This window comes from Oryctolagus cuniculus, chromosome 7 (genome assembly GCF_051225735.1).
Source record: "Oryctolagus cuniculus isolate XC-2025 breed Fujian yellow rabbit chromosome 7, ASM5122573v1, whole genome shotgun sequence".
Classification (NCBI taxonomy): Eukaryota; Metazoa; Chordata; class Mammalia; order Lagomorpha; family Leporidae; genus Oryctolagus; species Oryctolagus cuniculus.
Window position 1 is genome coordinate 159103945 of NC_142873.1, and position 16568 is coordinate 159120512.

Consider the following 16568-nt stretch of genomic DNA (forward strand, 5'->3'; position numbering starts at 1 on the left):
CCATCCGTGCCCACAAGAACCACACAGAGGATCTGTGCAGACCTAGGTGTGAACACGGATCCTGTAGCAATGCCCCTCACCAGGGAATTGGAGCCCCAAGTGTGTGGAGCCACCCACAGTGACTTCCCAAAGTCCCAGCAGCACCCTGTGCCCTCCCACACAGCCACAGTGTTTTCACAGGGTTCCCACAGTCCCTGTCAGTCCTCCCAACCAGACTCGGGTGTCTCCTTTGGTTGCTTGGTGCAGACATGAATTGACACAGCTGTTGCATAGTCCAAAATGATGCCCGCCTTCTCAACTTGTTACAGGATGCTGGTGCCAGGTGGTTGGAGAGAAACATGAGCCATTTTCCCCCTCTAGGTTTGCAGGTACACTGTCCTCCACAGGGCTCCAAGCAGGATTCCTGCCAAGCTCTTTCTACAACTTTATTGCCTGGTCTCACCTCACTCCAAAGCTGGTGCAGAGGCTCTCAGCTGCTGGGTCCTGAGTTGTGTACGTCCACACCCTCCACGTGGATCTGCAGTGTCCTTCTAATTTGCATGGAGCTTCCTCTGCCATTTTCTCCCTATCTCTTCCCTGAAACTGCACACTCCCCACTTTTTAAAAACTATCTTCTAGACTAGATCAGTAAGCTCCCTCCCTATTCTGCCATCTTGACTCTCCATGTCCCCAATAAAAATTGTTTTAAAAGTTTTCTAAATGGGTGCAGTAGGTTAAGCCACCACTTGCAGTGCTGACATCCTATATGGTGCCGGTTCAAGTCCCAGCTGCTCCACTTCCAATTCAGCTCCCTGCTGATTTGCCTGGCAAAGCAGCAGAAGATGGCCTAAGTGCTTAGGCCCCTTCTGCTCATGTGGGAGACCCAGAAAAAGCTCCTGACTCCTGGCTTTGGCCTGGGCCAGCCCTGGCCATTGCAGCCATTTGGGGAATGAACCAGCAGATGGAATATTCTCTCTCTCTCTCTCTCTCTCTCTCTCGTAGCTCAGTCTTTCAAATAAATAAATAGATCATTTAAAAAAAAAAGGATTTCTAAAATGTATATTGGGTAGAGTTCCCTTTTTTTCAAGTAAGGCTCTTTTTTTTTTTTTTTTGGACAGGTAGAGTTATAGACAGTACGAGAGAGAGACACAGAGAGAGAGGTCTTCCTTCCGTTGGTTCAGTTCCCAAATGGCCGCCATGGCCGGCACTGCGCCGATCCAAAACCAGGAGCCGGGTGCCCCTTCCTGGTCTCCCATGTGGGCACAGGAGCCCAAACACTTGGGCCATCCTTCACTGCCCTCCTGGGCCACAGCAGAGAGCTGGACTGGAAGAGGAACAACCGGGACTAGAACCCGGCGCCCATATGGTATGGCGGTGCTGCAGGTGGAGGATTAACCATGTGAGCCATGGCACCAACCCCATAAATGTTTTTATCAATAATACAGGTTTAGATATATACAACTGTGTCACCATAGAGGTTCTTTTACAGCGATAAAATTTTTACTTAAATAGACTTAACCATAGCTGGGTCCTTAAAAACATTTCAAAGATATATCTATGTATTATAAAGAATAGTACACATGGAAATAATCCTGATACTATATACAGTGTAATTAAATGATTGCTGTATCTGTAATTTCTACCTCATCTTAAAGTACATATCCTTCATATATTTGTTATAAGTTGTTCTTTCTTCCTTTTTCTCTCCTTCCTCTCTTTCCTTTCCATTTGAAAGCCGAGAGAGAGATCTTCCATAGGGTGGCTTACTCTCCAGATACAAGCAATAGCCGGGGCTGGGCCAAAGGGAGGAGCCTAAAAATCTCATTTTCCCACTGCAGTGGCAGAAACCCAAGTAGTTGAGCCATTACCTGCTGCCTCCCAGGGTGCACATTAGCAGGAAGCTGACATCCGAAGCAGAGCCTGGACTTCAACCCAGGCACTCTGATACAGGATACTGGCTACTGCTCCACCAAACACCCACCCCAGAATATTCCATGTCTAACCTTGTCTGCCACTCTCACATACCTACATTTTGGCCCACTTTGTCAAGAAACCGTCTTTACATTCATTATGTATTTTGTGAAGAACAGTTATTTAATGTGCAAATTGCTTTAAAACCACAGTATAAAGTGCGAGGTGTTCGGCGCGTAACAAATCTTCTCAGGCAGATGAATCAATTAATTCACAAGCTTTTACTGGGATTCCACTCCCGGGCGAGGTTCCCTGGTCCCAACAGAGCTGGGCCGGGGAAGTCGCGCATCAGAGATTGGGATGGCTCCTTTTATAGATTCAGGGCACGGGTATTAAAGGTTGAGGCGGGTCTGATCCTCATTGGTTAACCTTTAGGCACCCGCGGGGACCTTGACAAGGACTTTTCTTCCCCAGAAGTACAGGTAGGGACTCTCCATTCCCATTCCCTTCTCTCCTTGCAGATCCCAAAGCTACCATAAAGACCTGTTGAAAGCAAAATCTCAGGCCAGTGCTGTGGCACCGCAGGTTAAAGCCCCAGCCTGCAGCACCAACATCCCATGTGGGCGCCAGTTTGAGTCCTGACTGCTGCTCCGCTTCCAATCCAGCTCCCTGCTGATGTGCCTGAGAAAGCAGTGGGAAATGGCCCAAGTCCTTGGGCCCCTGCACCCACGTGGGAGACCCAGATGGGGTTCTAAGTTCCTGGCTTTGGTCTGGCCCAGCTGTGGCCACTGTGGCATTTGGGGAGTGTACCTACTAGTAAATGAAAGATTCTCTGTCACTGCCTTTCAAATAAATACATAAAAAAAAAATGTCTACCTTCACTATCATAAAGTATACATTTTAAAAATACTAAGTATAGGCCGGCACCCCGGGTTCTAGTCCCTGTTGGGGCGCCAGATTCTGTCCCGGTTGCTCCTCTTCCAGTCCAGCTCTCTGGAAGGCAGTGGAGGATTGCCCAAGTCCTGGGCCCTGCACCCGCATGGGAGACCGGGAGGAAGCAACTGGCTCCTGGCTTCGGATCAGCGCGGTGCACTGACCACAGTGCGCCGGCTGCAGCGGCCATTGGGGGGGTGAACCGACAGAAAAGGAGGACCTTGCCGGCGCCGCGGCTCACTAGGCTAATCCTCCGCCTAGCAGCGCCAGCACACCGGGTTCTAGTCCCAGTCGGGGCGCCGGATTCTGTCCCGGTTGCCCCCCTTCCAGGCCAGCTCTCTGCTGTGGCCAGGGAGTGCAGTGGAGGATGGCCCAGGTGCTTGGGCCCTGCACCCCATGGGAGACCAGGAAAAGCACCTGGCTCCTGGCTCCTGCCATCGGATCAGCACGGTGTGCCGGCCGCAGCGCGCCAGCCTCGGTGGCCTTTGGAGGGTGAACCAATGGCAAAGGAAGACCTTTCTCTCTGTCTCTCTCTCTCACTGTCCACTCTGCCTGTCAAAAAAAAGAAAAAAGAAAAAAAAAAAAAGAAAAGGAGGACCTTTCTCTCTGTCTCTGTCTCTCTCACTGTCCACTCTGTCAAAAAAAAAAAAAATATATATATATATATATATATACTAAGTATAGTGGAGGCACTGTATTTGGTTTGACTAAGGGAAGTTCGTATGTTTCCAGTCGAGGTGTTTGTCGAGGTGTTTGGAAATGATCGTAAAATAAAATTAACTGGGAGTATCTAACGTGGAGGAAAAGCCAGTAGTTCTGTTACTCCTGTCTTTGCCTTTCTTGGAGGGGAGGTAAATTGCTTTTCTGGTGTATTGCCTTTTAATGGTGCAAGTTGGGCTAAAGGGATTGTGTAATAGCTCAAGACATCCCAATGACAGAATGTTACTGAGTTTGTGGGAATTCATGTGTTAACACTGCAAGTCTGTCTCAGCAGGGTGTCATTAGCAGCAGAAATGGGAAGCAAATTAAAACCAGTCCCTTTATCTTCTCCAGACACTGCAGCCCTGTAGCACACCACTTCTGAGTGTCTCCAACTCTGGAAAGAAATTAGATGGAAATTGCTCGCTCAGTTATTTCTAAAAACCCTAAGTGTCACCTGTATGCAAGCTTGTGGACTCCCTGCCCCCTCCTCTCTGAGAGCCTGTCTGCTCCTTCCTAAGCTTTTCTGCTTGTTAGTGAAATAGCGTCCTTTTCTCTTCTGTCCCTACTTAGCCACCAATTAATAAGATGAGCAGAAATGCTCCCATGCTGAGCACAGTGCTTGGGGCAGGGAAGTAGCTGACAGGGTTTCGTGATGGGAGCTTTGTAAGCGCCTTTTTATCTCCCTGGAGAGGCCCTCAATAGGTTTGCTCTACCCCCTGGAGCCTGTAGCTATTTCAGGCTAACTACTCATTAAAGTCAATTTAAGATATTGCTAAAGCCTTTGGATTCCTTAAGTGAATTGCCTCCACTTGAATTCAGCTAAAAATGGTTCACTTTCACTCCCTATGGCTGCCCCCAAGTTCCAGGCACTCCCCCCAGCCTCACCACAGCACAGACATCCATGTCCCCGGCAAGCCTGGCTTCCTGTTAAAGCCCAGGACTCCTGCTGTGCAGACAGCCCAGCTGCAGGAAAGGGAGCAAAGGATGAGAACAGGGGCTAGGGATCAGGACTTCAGGGGAGCACAGATTTTCTCTGCCCTTAAGTAATAAACTGTGGGAAACCTGAGGAGCATGCGCAGCACGGTCCAGTCGCCACCGCTGTAAACTGAGTATCTGCTATGCCATCCTCTCTTCTCCATTTGGAACCCACTGCAGAATTGGTAGCCTTAGAGTAACTGACAGCACAGTGGACATTCCGAGGGAAGGTGGAGCCCACCCTACACTCATCTTGTGTTTCCACAGCAGGGGAGTGCAGACTGGAGCGATCTGTGTCAAACAACTCTTACAGCAAGTGCTTTTAGCACCCAGAAACCAGCCTCTCCCTCTCTCCCTCCCACTGCATCCACAGACTCGATGGAAAAATTGAGCTCAAAGATCCTAACTGTTTTTCAAATCATAAAAGTAATTGTAAGCTGATAACCTAGCCATTATACCTTGTATGTCAAAAGCGTTGGGAAAATTAAAGCAGGTTGTTTGGTTGGGTGTTAAAGCAAAGAAGTTTAGATGAGGAGAGCATTGACTCTACCATATCCTTGGTTTCCGTGGGGATGAAAATGCCTTGAACATAGCTCCTTGGTGAGGAGCGTGCCCTTGTTCTGGATTTGGCCAATGGAATGTCTGTGGCTGTGACTCCTGGCGATGACCTCCACAGTTGGGCTTGATGCCTCTCTGCTGCCCATCACAAGCAGAATATGCCCTGACTAGCCTGTGGTCCAAAGAGAAAGAGGATGGGGTTGTGGGGCCGGCGTTGTGGCATCGTGGGTAAAGCTGCCTCTTGTGGTATCAGCATCCCATATGGGCACTCGTTGAAGTCTCTGCTGCTCCACCTCTGATCCAGCTCTCTGCTATGCCTGGGAAAGCAGTGGAAGATGGCCCAAGTCCTTGAGCCCCTGCACCACGTGGGAGACCCAGAAGAAGCTCCTGGCTCCTGGCTTCGGTCTGGCTCAGCCCCAGCTGTTGCAGCCATTTGGGGAGTGAACCAGCAGATTGAAAATCTCTCTCTGTTTCAAATAAATGTTTTTTTTAAAAAAACAGATGTCTAATATGGGTCTTATATCAGAGTACCTGAGTTTGACACCCAGCTTCTGCTCCTGTTTCCTGCTTCCTACTAATGCAAACCCTGGTAGGCAGTGGTGATGATTCAATTAATTGGGTTCCTGTCAACTCATATGAGAGACCCAGATTGAGAGTCCCTGCTCCCAGCTTCAGATTGGCCCAGTTCTGGCCATGGTGGGCATTTGGGGAGTGAAACAGCAAATGAAAGTTCTGCCTTTCAAATTAATATACAACTTTTTAAAAGATATATTTATTTATTTGAAAGAGTTACATGGGGGGGGGGGGTCTTCCATCTGATGGTTCACTACCCAATTGGCTGCAATGGCCAGAGCTGCGCAATCTGAAGCCAGGAGCCAGGAGCTTCTTCCCCATCTCCCACGTGGGTGCAAGGGCCCAAGGACTTGGACCATCTTCTACTGTTTTCCCAGGCCATAGCAGAGAGCTGGATCAGAAGTGGAGCAGCCGAGTCTTGAACTGGCGCCCTTATGGGATGCTGGCACTTCAGGCCAGGGTGTTAACCCGCTGTGCCACAACACCGGCCCCAATTAATATACAATTTAAACATATTTATTGATGGATTTTGAAAGAACGAGGTCTCTCATGTTGGTGGCAGGCACCCAAGTACTTGAGCCATTCTCTGCTGCCTCCTAGGGTGTGTATTAGCATGAAGCTGGATTGGAAGAGATACCAGGATTTGAACCCAGGGACTCTTATGGGATGCAGGTGTCCAGACTGGCATCTTAACTGCTAAACAAGTACTCGCCCGTAAATGCATTTCCTTTTTTTTTTTTTTTTCTGACAGGTAGAGTTAGTGTGAGAGAGAGACAGAGAGAAAGGTCATCCTTTTCCGTTGGTTCACCCCCAAGATGGCTGCCACTGCCAGCGTGCTGCGCTGATCCGAAGCCAGGAGCCAGGTGCTTCTCCTGGTCTCCCATGCGGGTGCAGGGCCCAAGGACTTGGGCCATCCTCCACTGCCTTCCTGGGCCACAGCAGAGAGCTGGACTGGAAGAGGAGCAACCGGGACAGAATCCGGCGCCCCGACCAGGACTAGAACCCAGGGTGCTGGCGCTGCAGGTGGAGGATTAGCCAAGTGAGCCACGGTGCTGGCCTTAAATGCATTTTCAAAGTTTAAAAACACATTTTTCAGCCGGCGCCATGGCTAACTAGGCTAATCCTCCACCTTGCAGCACCGGCACACCGGGTTCTAGTCCTGGTCGGGGTGCCAGATTCTTTCCCGGTTGCCCCTCTTCCAGGCCAGCTCTCTGCTGTGGCCAAGGAGTGCAGTGGAGGATGACCCAGGTCCTTGGGCCCTGCACCCCATGGGAGACCAGGATAAGTACCTGGCTCCTGCCATTGGATCAGCGCAGTGACTGGCCGCAGCGGCCATTGGAGGTGAACCAACGGCAAAAGGAAGACCTTTCTGTCTGTCTCTCTCACTGTCCACTCTGCCTGTCAAAAAATAAAAAAATAAAAATAAAAAAATTTAAAAACACATTTTTTTAAAAATATTTAATTATTTGAAAGTCAGAGTTACACAGAAAGAGGAGGGGCAGAGAGAGGTAGAGACAGAGAGAGAGGTCTTCCATCCTCTGGTTCACTCCCCAGATGGCCGCGATGGCCGGAGCTGTGCCGATCCGAAGCCAGGAGCCAGGAGCCAGGAGCCAGAAGCTTCTTCCGGGTCTCCCATGTGGGTGCAGGGGCCCAAGTACTTGGGCCATCTTCTGCTGCTTTCCCATGCGCGTGATCAGGGAGCTGGATTGGAAGAGGAGCAGCTGGGTCTCGAACTGGTGCCCATGTGGGATGCCAGCACTTCAGGCCAGGGTGTTAACCCACTGCGCCACAGCGCCGGCCCCTAAAAACACATTTTTAAAACAGTTTGTAGCCGGCGCCGTGGCTCAATAGGCTAATCCTCCACCTTGCGGCGCCGGCACACCGGGTTCTAGTCCCGGTTGGGGCGCCGGATTCTGTCCCGGTTGCCCCTCTTCCAGGCCAGCTCTCTGCTATGGCCAGGGAGTGCAGTGGAGGATGGCCCAGGTGCTTGGGCCCTGCACCCCATGGGAGACCAGGAAAAGCACCTGGATCCTGGCTCCTGCCATCGGATCAGCATGGTGCGCCGGCTGCAGTGGCGGCCATTGGAGGGTGAACCAACGGCAAAGGAAGACCTTTCCCTCTCTGTCTCTCTCTCTCACTGTCCACTCTTCCTGTCAAAAATTAAAAAAAAAAAAAAAAAAAAAAAAAAAAACAACAAAAAAAAACAGTTTGTGTGAGAAATGGAATTAAAAGATAAATTTATTTTAGTGTAAAAAATTGAAATCCATGGGGCCGGCACTATGGCACAGTGGGTTAACACCCTGGCCTGAAGCACTGGCATGCCCTATAGATGCTGATTCTAGTCCCGGCTGCTCCTCTTTCAATCCAGCTCTCTGGTATGGCCTGGGAAAGCAGTAGAAGATGGCACAAGTCCTTGGGCCCTTGCACCCACATCGGAGACCTGGAAGAAGCTCCTGGTTCCTGGCTTCTGATCGGCACAGCTCTGGCCGTTGCGGCCATCTGGGGAGTGAACCAGAGGATGGAAGACCTCTCTGTCTCTACCTCTCCTCTATCTGTGTAACTCTTTCAAATAAATAAAGTGAATCTTTAAAAAAAATGAAATCCATGCATAATTTTTTTCATAATACACCATTTCCATGAACTTTTTGAGGTAACCTCATATCTTCAACTGTGTCACTCATTAATATCTTATTTTATGTTATTTATTTATTTATTTTGACAGGCAGAGTGGACAGTGAGAGAGAGAGAGAGAGAGAGAGAGAAAGGTCTTCTTTTGCTGTTGGTTCACCCTCCAATGGCCGCCACGGCCGGCGCGCTGCGGCCGGCGCACCGCGCTGATCCGATGGCAGGAGCCAGGTACTTCTCCTGGTCTCCCGTGGGGTGCAGGGCCCAAGTACCTGGGCCATCCTCCACTGCACTCCCGGGCCACAGCAGAGAGCTGGCCTGGAAGAGGGGCAACCGGGACAGAATCCGGCGCCCTGACCGGGACTAGAACCCGGTGTGCCGGCGCTGCAAAGCGGAGGATTAGCCTAGTGAGCCGCGGCGCCGGCCACTCATTAATATCTGTCTTACTTGCTATTAGGGCAAGGACAGTATGTTTCTGATTTGCTGATACATATGTAAATTGCTTCATTTTTTTTTTTAGTTTATTTATTTGAAGGCAGAGTGACAGACATGCACAGAAAGAGCTCTTCCATATGGTGGTTCACTCCCCAAATACCCACAACAGCCAGAGTTGGGCCAGGCTAGCAGGCTGGATCTCCAAGTCTCCCATGTGGGTAGCAGGGACCAAGCACTTGAGCCGTCATCTGCTGCCTCCCACAATGCACTAGTAGAAAGCTGGACCGGAAGTGGAGTTACTGGAACTGACATGTGATGCAGGAATCCCAAGCAGCTGCTTCACTTGCATAGCACAGTGCCCACCCATGTTCTACTGCTTTAGCCTCTGCCTAGCACGGCACAACACACCTGCAAAGTGCTCCATGAGTATTCTTGAGTGAGGGAGTCGTAGGATGTTGCTCAAGATGGGCCTGATGAGGACTTAGTGGGAGGTAGTTTGACTGCTGGAACCAGGTCAGGAAAGAGACACACAGAAAACATGTTCTCTTGTTTGTCACGGAGCCAGGTCAGCTAGAGTGATGGGATTTAGATTTCTAAATACCGATGAATCAGAAATGAAAACCGCGATAACAGGAGGAGATGCCACGAGCTGCAGGGAGGTCGGACCTCTGGGAAGGTGGGACTGGGATAGAACTAATGGTGAGTACAAACAGGTGACAGTAATCCCAGAATTTGAGAGTAAGATAAAAACTGCCTTTTTTGGTTATTTAAATAGCATCACAGCTTACCTAGTAGGAAGAACTGATCTGCGTCATGACATATGCAGGGCAGGAGAAAGGAAAAACATGCCAGGAGGGGGTTAGCACTGTGGTATAGTGGGTAAAGCCACCACATACAGTGCCAGCATCCCATATGGGCATCAGTTCAAGTCCCGGCCACTCTACTTCCGATCCAAGTCTCTGCTATGGCCTGGGAAAGCAGTAGAGGATGGCCCAAGTCCTTGGGCCTCTGTACCGGCATGGGAGACCCAGACAGAGGAAGCTCCTGGCTCCTGACTTCAGATTGGCCTAACTCTGCCCGTGGCGGCCATTTGGGGAGTGAACCAGACGATGGAAGACCACTCTCTCTCTGCCTCTGCCTCTCTGTAACTCTGCCTTTCAAATAAATAAATAAATCTTAAAAAGAAAGAAAGAAAAGAGAAACGTGCCAGGAATGACACCAGATTTGAGACTGAGATCGAAAATCTCATGAAGGTGTCACCCCCTTCTTTTGAAATGGTGTCACAGTGGGGAGCCCACAGCAGCAAATTCATATTCAAATTCCATTTTGTCGGCCGGCGCCGCGGCTCACTAGGCTAATCCTCCGCCTAGCGGCGCCGGCACACCGGGTTCTAGTCCCGGTCGGGGCGCCGGGACGGTTGCCCCTCTTCCAGGCCAGCCCTCTGCTGTGGCCAGGGAGTGCAGTGGAGGATGGCCCAGGTGCTTGGGCCCTGCACCCCATGGGAGACCAGGAAAAGCACCTGGCTCCTGGCTCCTGCCATCGGATCAGCGCGGTGCGCCGGCCGCAGCGCGCCGGCCGCGGCGGCCATTGGAGGGTAAACCAACGGCAAAAGGAAGACCTTTCTCTCTGTCTCTCTCTCTCACTGTCCACTCTGCCTGTCAAAAAAAAAAAAAAAAAAAATTCCATTTTGTCAGCAGTGTATACAAGTAAACCTGCCTTTTTTTTTTTTTTTTAAGGGGAGAGTGGTGGGAAAAAAATTTAAAAACTTGCTACTAAGTATCTTGGTCTCTTTCCCTTGGCTCCAATAGCTTGTGCTAATTAAAGGGATTTCAACAGAGGATTCTGGAGTGTGCTTCCTTTATTCTGCCTTTTAACTGCCTGTGTTGGCTCTCATGTTCTTTGCTTAAATAATTAATAATCATTACTATCTGTGGTGCAGCGTGTGGAGAGGAGTGAGTAATCTTAGATCCCAGGGCATATGCACCATGCCCGTCCCCTTTGCCTCTGCTTTCATGTGAGGGGCTTCATTAGCTGGCACCAGGGTGTAAATTTTCCACCCTCAGCCTTTAGTGCTTATTAACTATAAAAAAGAGCCCCCTCCAATTCACCAGCCGGGGGCAAAGACTGCTGATGGGAAGTAATCTGGAAGCATGATAAGAAGAAAATTAGGTGACGGTAGGGGTGGAGGAAACAGAATGACAAAGTTCATTTAGATTGCGCAGTCTCTGCTGGACTGGGTGAAAAACCTAAGCGCCTGAACACCATGGCAAAGTCACAGCTGAGTCTTAAACAGATAGCGAAGCATTTCAGAAAAGCCCTGGCTAAACAAATGCATGTCCAACAGGAGGGTTAATGTGTTGCAGTGGTGAAGGGTGAAGGGCAGGAGCTAAGAAGTATCTGCTAGGAACAGGCTCTGCTACTTGTTTGCAACAAGGAACTACTGAGCAGTCTGCGGCTCAGCAGGATGGAGAAGGAACTGCTTGTCTGAAGTGGTCTTTCCAGTCCCACCTGGATACACTGAGAGCGTTGCAGCCACTCTTATGAAGCGGGGCGGGGCAGGACAGCCAGTTTATCACTTACTCCTACACAGTAAGGGCTATTGGCTTCCGGGGACAGTCATTTTCTCTGTCCTTAGTTGGGCAACAACCAGCAGGAAAAAGATGATAAATAGACTGCTATGCTTAATGGCTGATAGGCTGAGTATCTGGACTCCTATTGCTTTGTCTTTACTTTGTGATGAGAACACAGATAAAATACACTGATGAGACACGTCGGTCAGTGAAAACGCTTGGCCATGGGGCTGGCGTTGCATAGCAGGTTAAGCCATCGCCTGCAACGCCAGCATCCCATATGGGCGCTGGTTCATGTTCCAGATGCTCCACTTCCAATCCAGCTCCCTGCTACTACACCAGGGAAAGCAGTGGGAGATTAGGCTAAGTATGTGGGACCCTGCACCCACATGGGAGACCTGGATGAAACTCCTGGCTTCAGCCCCGCATAGCCCAGCCATTGTGTCTATTTAGGGAGTGAACCAATGAATGGAAAATCTCTCTCTCTCTCTCTCTCTCTCTCTCTCTTGCTTGCTCTAACTCTTTCAAATAAATAAATAAATCTTAAAAAAAACTTGCCACAGAAATTAATAATTTTTACACTGCTCCCAAGCTCATGCAGCAGGGTTCTTTTTTTTTTTTTTTTAAAGATTTATTCAAATACAGTTGTTGAAAGTCAGAGTTACACAGAGAGAGGAGAGGCAGAGAGAGAGGCCTTCCATCCAGTGGTTCACTCCCCAAGTGGCCGCAATGGCCGGAGCTGTGCCGACATGAAGCCAGGAGCCAGGAGCTTCCTCCAGGTCTCCCAAGGACTTGGGCCATCTTCTACTGCTTTCCCAGGCCATAGCAGAGAGCTAGATGGGAAGCGGAGCAGCCAGGACTTGAACCAGCGCCCATATGGGATGCTGGCACTGCAGGCGGTGGCTTTACCCACTATACCATAGCGCTGGCCCCAGCAGGGTTCTGTGACGTCAGGAGAATCACCCCATCTGAGGCTGCAGAGACCAGCATGCCAGGGGCAGGCTGGGAGGGAGCCCAATGTTCCCAGCTGCACACAGACCACTCATGATGCAAAATATGTATATTCCCTGGTCTACAAAACACTCATCGCCGTGAGTAATAATTCCTTATTATCTCCGAAGTACAATTAGATGACAGGTACTTGGCCAGGGTCAAGCACACGAGGACGGCAAGTGATGGGTCCCCCAGCCTCCTACTGTCTGTCTGTCCTCAGAGACCTTAGAGCCGCACCGAATGCAAACAGGATGGCAAACAGGAACCGAAGCAAATGAATTATTTTCCCTTCTTATATTACTGGAAATTATGAATTCATGTTAAAAATTTGGTTTTCAGAAAGCAAAAGGAATTTTTTTTAATAAAAGACTTATTTTATTTGCAAAGCAGAATGAAAGACAGCAGGAAGAGAGGGAGAGACAGAGAGTGAGATCGGTCTTCCACCCACTAGTTTACCCCTCAGGCCTGAGCCAGGCCCAAGCCAGGAGCCTGGAGCTCCATCCTGGTCTCCTATTTGGATATTAGGGGCTCAAGTACTTGGGCCATCTCCGCTGCCTTCCCAGGTGCATTAGCCAGAAGCTGGATCAGAAGCGGAGCAGCCAGGACTCAAACCAGCACTCCAGTATGGGTTGCTGGCACTGCAAGAGGCAGTGTAACCTGCTGCCCCATGTGGCTAGCCCCAGGGGTTCTTACTTTTTACTAAAAACAGACTCTGAAGTCCCTTCCTTTCTCTCCCACTCTCACTTCTCACCTTGCACCTGCTCAGCTCAGGAGCAGGACGGCTCAGAGGGGGTAAACTCCCAGGACCACGCTGCCATCGGGCCACACCAGTTGGAAGTAGCTCTCACTCCCTGCAGCCTGCTCCCCGTCGTTTCATATTCGGCTGGAAAATATTCCTGTCATACTTGTCCCTTTGATATAGAAACAGCTGTTTTTGCTCCAAAAAGCAACTATCTAAAGATACATGTACATTCTGGGACCCCAGGGAGGCCCTCCCCAAAGTTAAAAGGAAGAAATGTGGAATAAATGTAGTGAGGGAGGTTTGAGAGCAATGGAGCTGGCGGGAACAGACAGTAGAAGGGGCTGGCAGTAGCAGTGGCAGTCCTGGGTGAGAATTCACACATTTACTTATTCTGCAGTATTTGTTAAGCCAGGTACTACTGCGCTCGGTGGAAGTGGGCCAGGGTGCCGTGGATTTGTTAAGCCGGGTACTACTGCGCTCGGTGGAAGTGGGCCAGGGTGCCGTGGATTTGTTAAGCCGGGTACTACTGCGCTCGGTGGAAGTGGGCCAGGGTGCCGTGGATTTGTTAAGCCGGGTACTACTGCGCTCGGTGGAAGTGGGCCAGGGTGCCATGGTCCTTGCCCCTCTTCGAGGTGTGGCCATGCTGTAGGACTGGGACACACCGGACAGTACACACCGGGAAGGCTCTTTGAAGACCAAGGATTCAGGCAGGTGAAGGGGCCACCGAGGCCCAGAGAGCACCACACTTGTTCTCACAAGAAGCTCCTGGCGATGACGGCTGGGGAGACAGCCAGGGCGTGGCTGGAACCCAGCTGGCAAAAGCGGCTAAAGATCAGGCTGGACAGAAAATGGCCATGCTACCCATGACACCCAGATGGGGTTCTAGGCTCCTGGCTTCAGCCTGGACTACCCCTGCCGTTGCAGTCATTTGGGGTGTGAACTAATGGATGGAGGATCTCTCTGTCTTTCCCTTTCTCCCTGTTAACTCTTTCAGATAAGTAAATCAATCTTAAAAAAAAAAAAAGATCAGACTGGAGGGGTGGTTGGTTGGTACAGAGGCCCACCATCATATATTTATTTATTTAGACAGGCAGAGTGGACAGTGAGAGAGACAGACAGAAAGGTGTTCCTTTGCCGTTGGTTCACCCTCCAATGGCCACTGCAGCCGGCGCACCGCGCTGATCCAAAGCCAGGAGCCAGGTGCTTCTCCTGGTCTCCCATGCGGGTGCAGGGCTCAAGCATTTGGGCCATCCTCCACTGCACTCCCGGGCCACAGCAGAGAACTGGACTGGAAGAGGAGAAACTGGGACAGAATCTGGCACCCGACCGGGACTAGAACCTGGTGTGCCGGCGCCGCAGGCAGAGGATTAGCCTATTGAGCCGCAGCGCCGGCCAACACCACTGTATCTTTTAAAAATACATCATTTGGAGCAGGCATTGTGGCACAGCAGCTTAAGCCACTGGTGTCCCCTTCAGGATGCCTGGGATCCAGTTCGGCCTCAGCTTCCCGCTAATGTACACGCTGGGAGGCAGCGGACGATGGCCCAAGGACTTGGTTCTTGCCACCCACATGGGAGCCTGGGATGGAGCTCCTGGCTCCTGGCTTTCAACATGGCCCAGCAGGCATTTGCGAAGCGAACCAGAGGACGGAAGAATCCTGTTGGTCTGCCTTTCAAATATGTAAACATAACTTTCGAAATTAAAAAAAAAATCATTTATATACTATGTCTTGAAAAACCAAGCAACGGCCGGCACCGCGGCTCACTAGGCTAATCCTCTGCCTTGCGGCGCCGGCACACCAGGTTCTAGTCCCGGTTGGGGCGCCGGATTCTGTCCCAGTTGCCCCTCTTCCAGGCCAGCTCTCTGCTGTGGCTAGGGAAGTGCAGTGGAGGATGGCCCAAGTCCTTGGGCCCTGCGCCCCATGGGAGACCAGGATAAGTATCTGGCTCCTGCCATCAGGATCAGCGTGGTGTGCCGGCCGCAGCACGCTGGCCGCGGTGGCCATTGGAGGGTGAACCAACGGCAAAGGAAGACCTTTCTCTCCGTCTCTCTCTCTCACTGTCCACTCTGCCTGTCAAAAAAAAAAAAAAAAAAAAAACAAGCAACATACTCATTTTTTTTTTAATTTATTTACTTGAAAGGCATAGCCACAGAGGCAGAGAGCCATCTTCTGATCGCTGGTTCTCACTCCTCAAAAGCCTGCAAGGGCCAGAGCTGGGCTGATCCGAAGCCAGGAGCCAGGAACCTCCTTTGGGTTTCCCACACGGGTGCAGGGGCCCAAGGACTTGGGCCATCCTCCACTGCTTTCCCAGGCCATAGCAGAGAGCTGGATCGGAAGTGGAGCAGCCTGGACTTGAACCTGCGCCCATATGGGATGCCAGCACTGCAGGAGGCGGCTTCACCCACTACACCATAGCGCGGGCCTCCAACATGCTCAGTTTTGATTTGTTCAAACATCAACATTTACAAAGAACACCGTGAATGAGTGCTCTCCTTGCACGGGCGCTGTTTACTCTGGGAGGCTTGCAGGCCAGCGCCTGCCCTGTGCGTGGGACCCATCTGGGCACGGATGGGGACAGACATGGCTGCGAAACACTGCTGGCCTTTCAGAGTTAACAATATCATGATTTTGATTAAAAACGAAAATATTCCTCAAATAACTCAAACACAGTTGTTGAAAGTAAAGCGTTATATGGAAATTTCAGAAGATAAACAGGAAAAAAAAAAAGTATTTCCTATTCTTGCCCCAGGAAGGGGAAGAGGTGTAGGGGTGGGGGCAGACACGCGGCGGGGGGCTCAGGGCAGCAGGCTGGGCCACATTACGCAACCCGCAAGTCAGCGTGCTGAAAACGAGGCCACACCTTGAGATACGTGTCCCTTTAAAAGGACGGCGGATGTCAGCAGCAGCTCCGCAGAGCCGGACCCCGCGCGGAAACGCCCTGGACGCAGACCCCCGCCCCCGGAAACGCGCCCGGCGCCAGGACCCTGCGCTCCGAGCGCCCTGGCGCGGCCCTGACCGCCGCCCGGGCAGCAAGGCCCCAGGCCCGCGACGCCGCAGGGAGGAAGGAGCCCACGCCCGCACCGCTCGGCAGCCACGGCCGTGCGGGGGCGTCCGGAGGCGCGGGCTACACCGGCCCGAGGCGGATCCCGTCCCCTCGGACCGCAGCCGGTTGGATATACAGACGGTGCGTGGGAGAGGCCATTATCTCCACGGCATCACCGGGCTCCTGGAGTAGCTAAGCCCGGGGAGAGTCGCTCACCGCAGAGCCAGCTCCATCCAAACCCGCGCTCCTCCCTCGGGCCGCCTCCCCGCCCACCGCGCCCGCTCCGCCCCTTTGCTCTTCGCGCGGACTCGGTCTCTACCGCGACTTCGTTCGGCCCGCCCCCGCATGGCCCCGCCCACCACCCCAAGGAGCCCAATCAGTGTCTCCACCTGCCGATAGGGCCCCGCCCCTCATCGAGAAGACCCCGCCTCGCAGGCTGCGTCAGCCAATGCGGGGCCCCCGGCCCCGCCCCTCCCTCAGGCCCCGCCTCCGGCGCCCGGCCCACCGCGGCCTGCCTCCCTCCGGGGC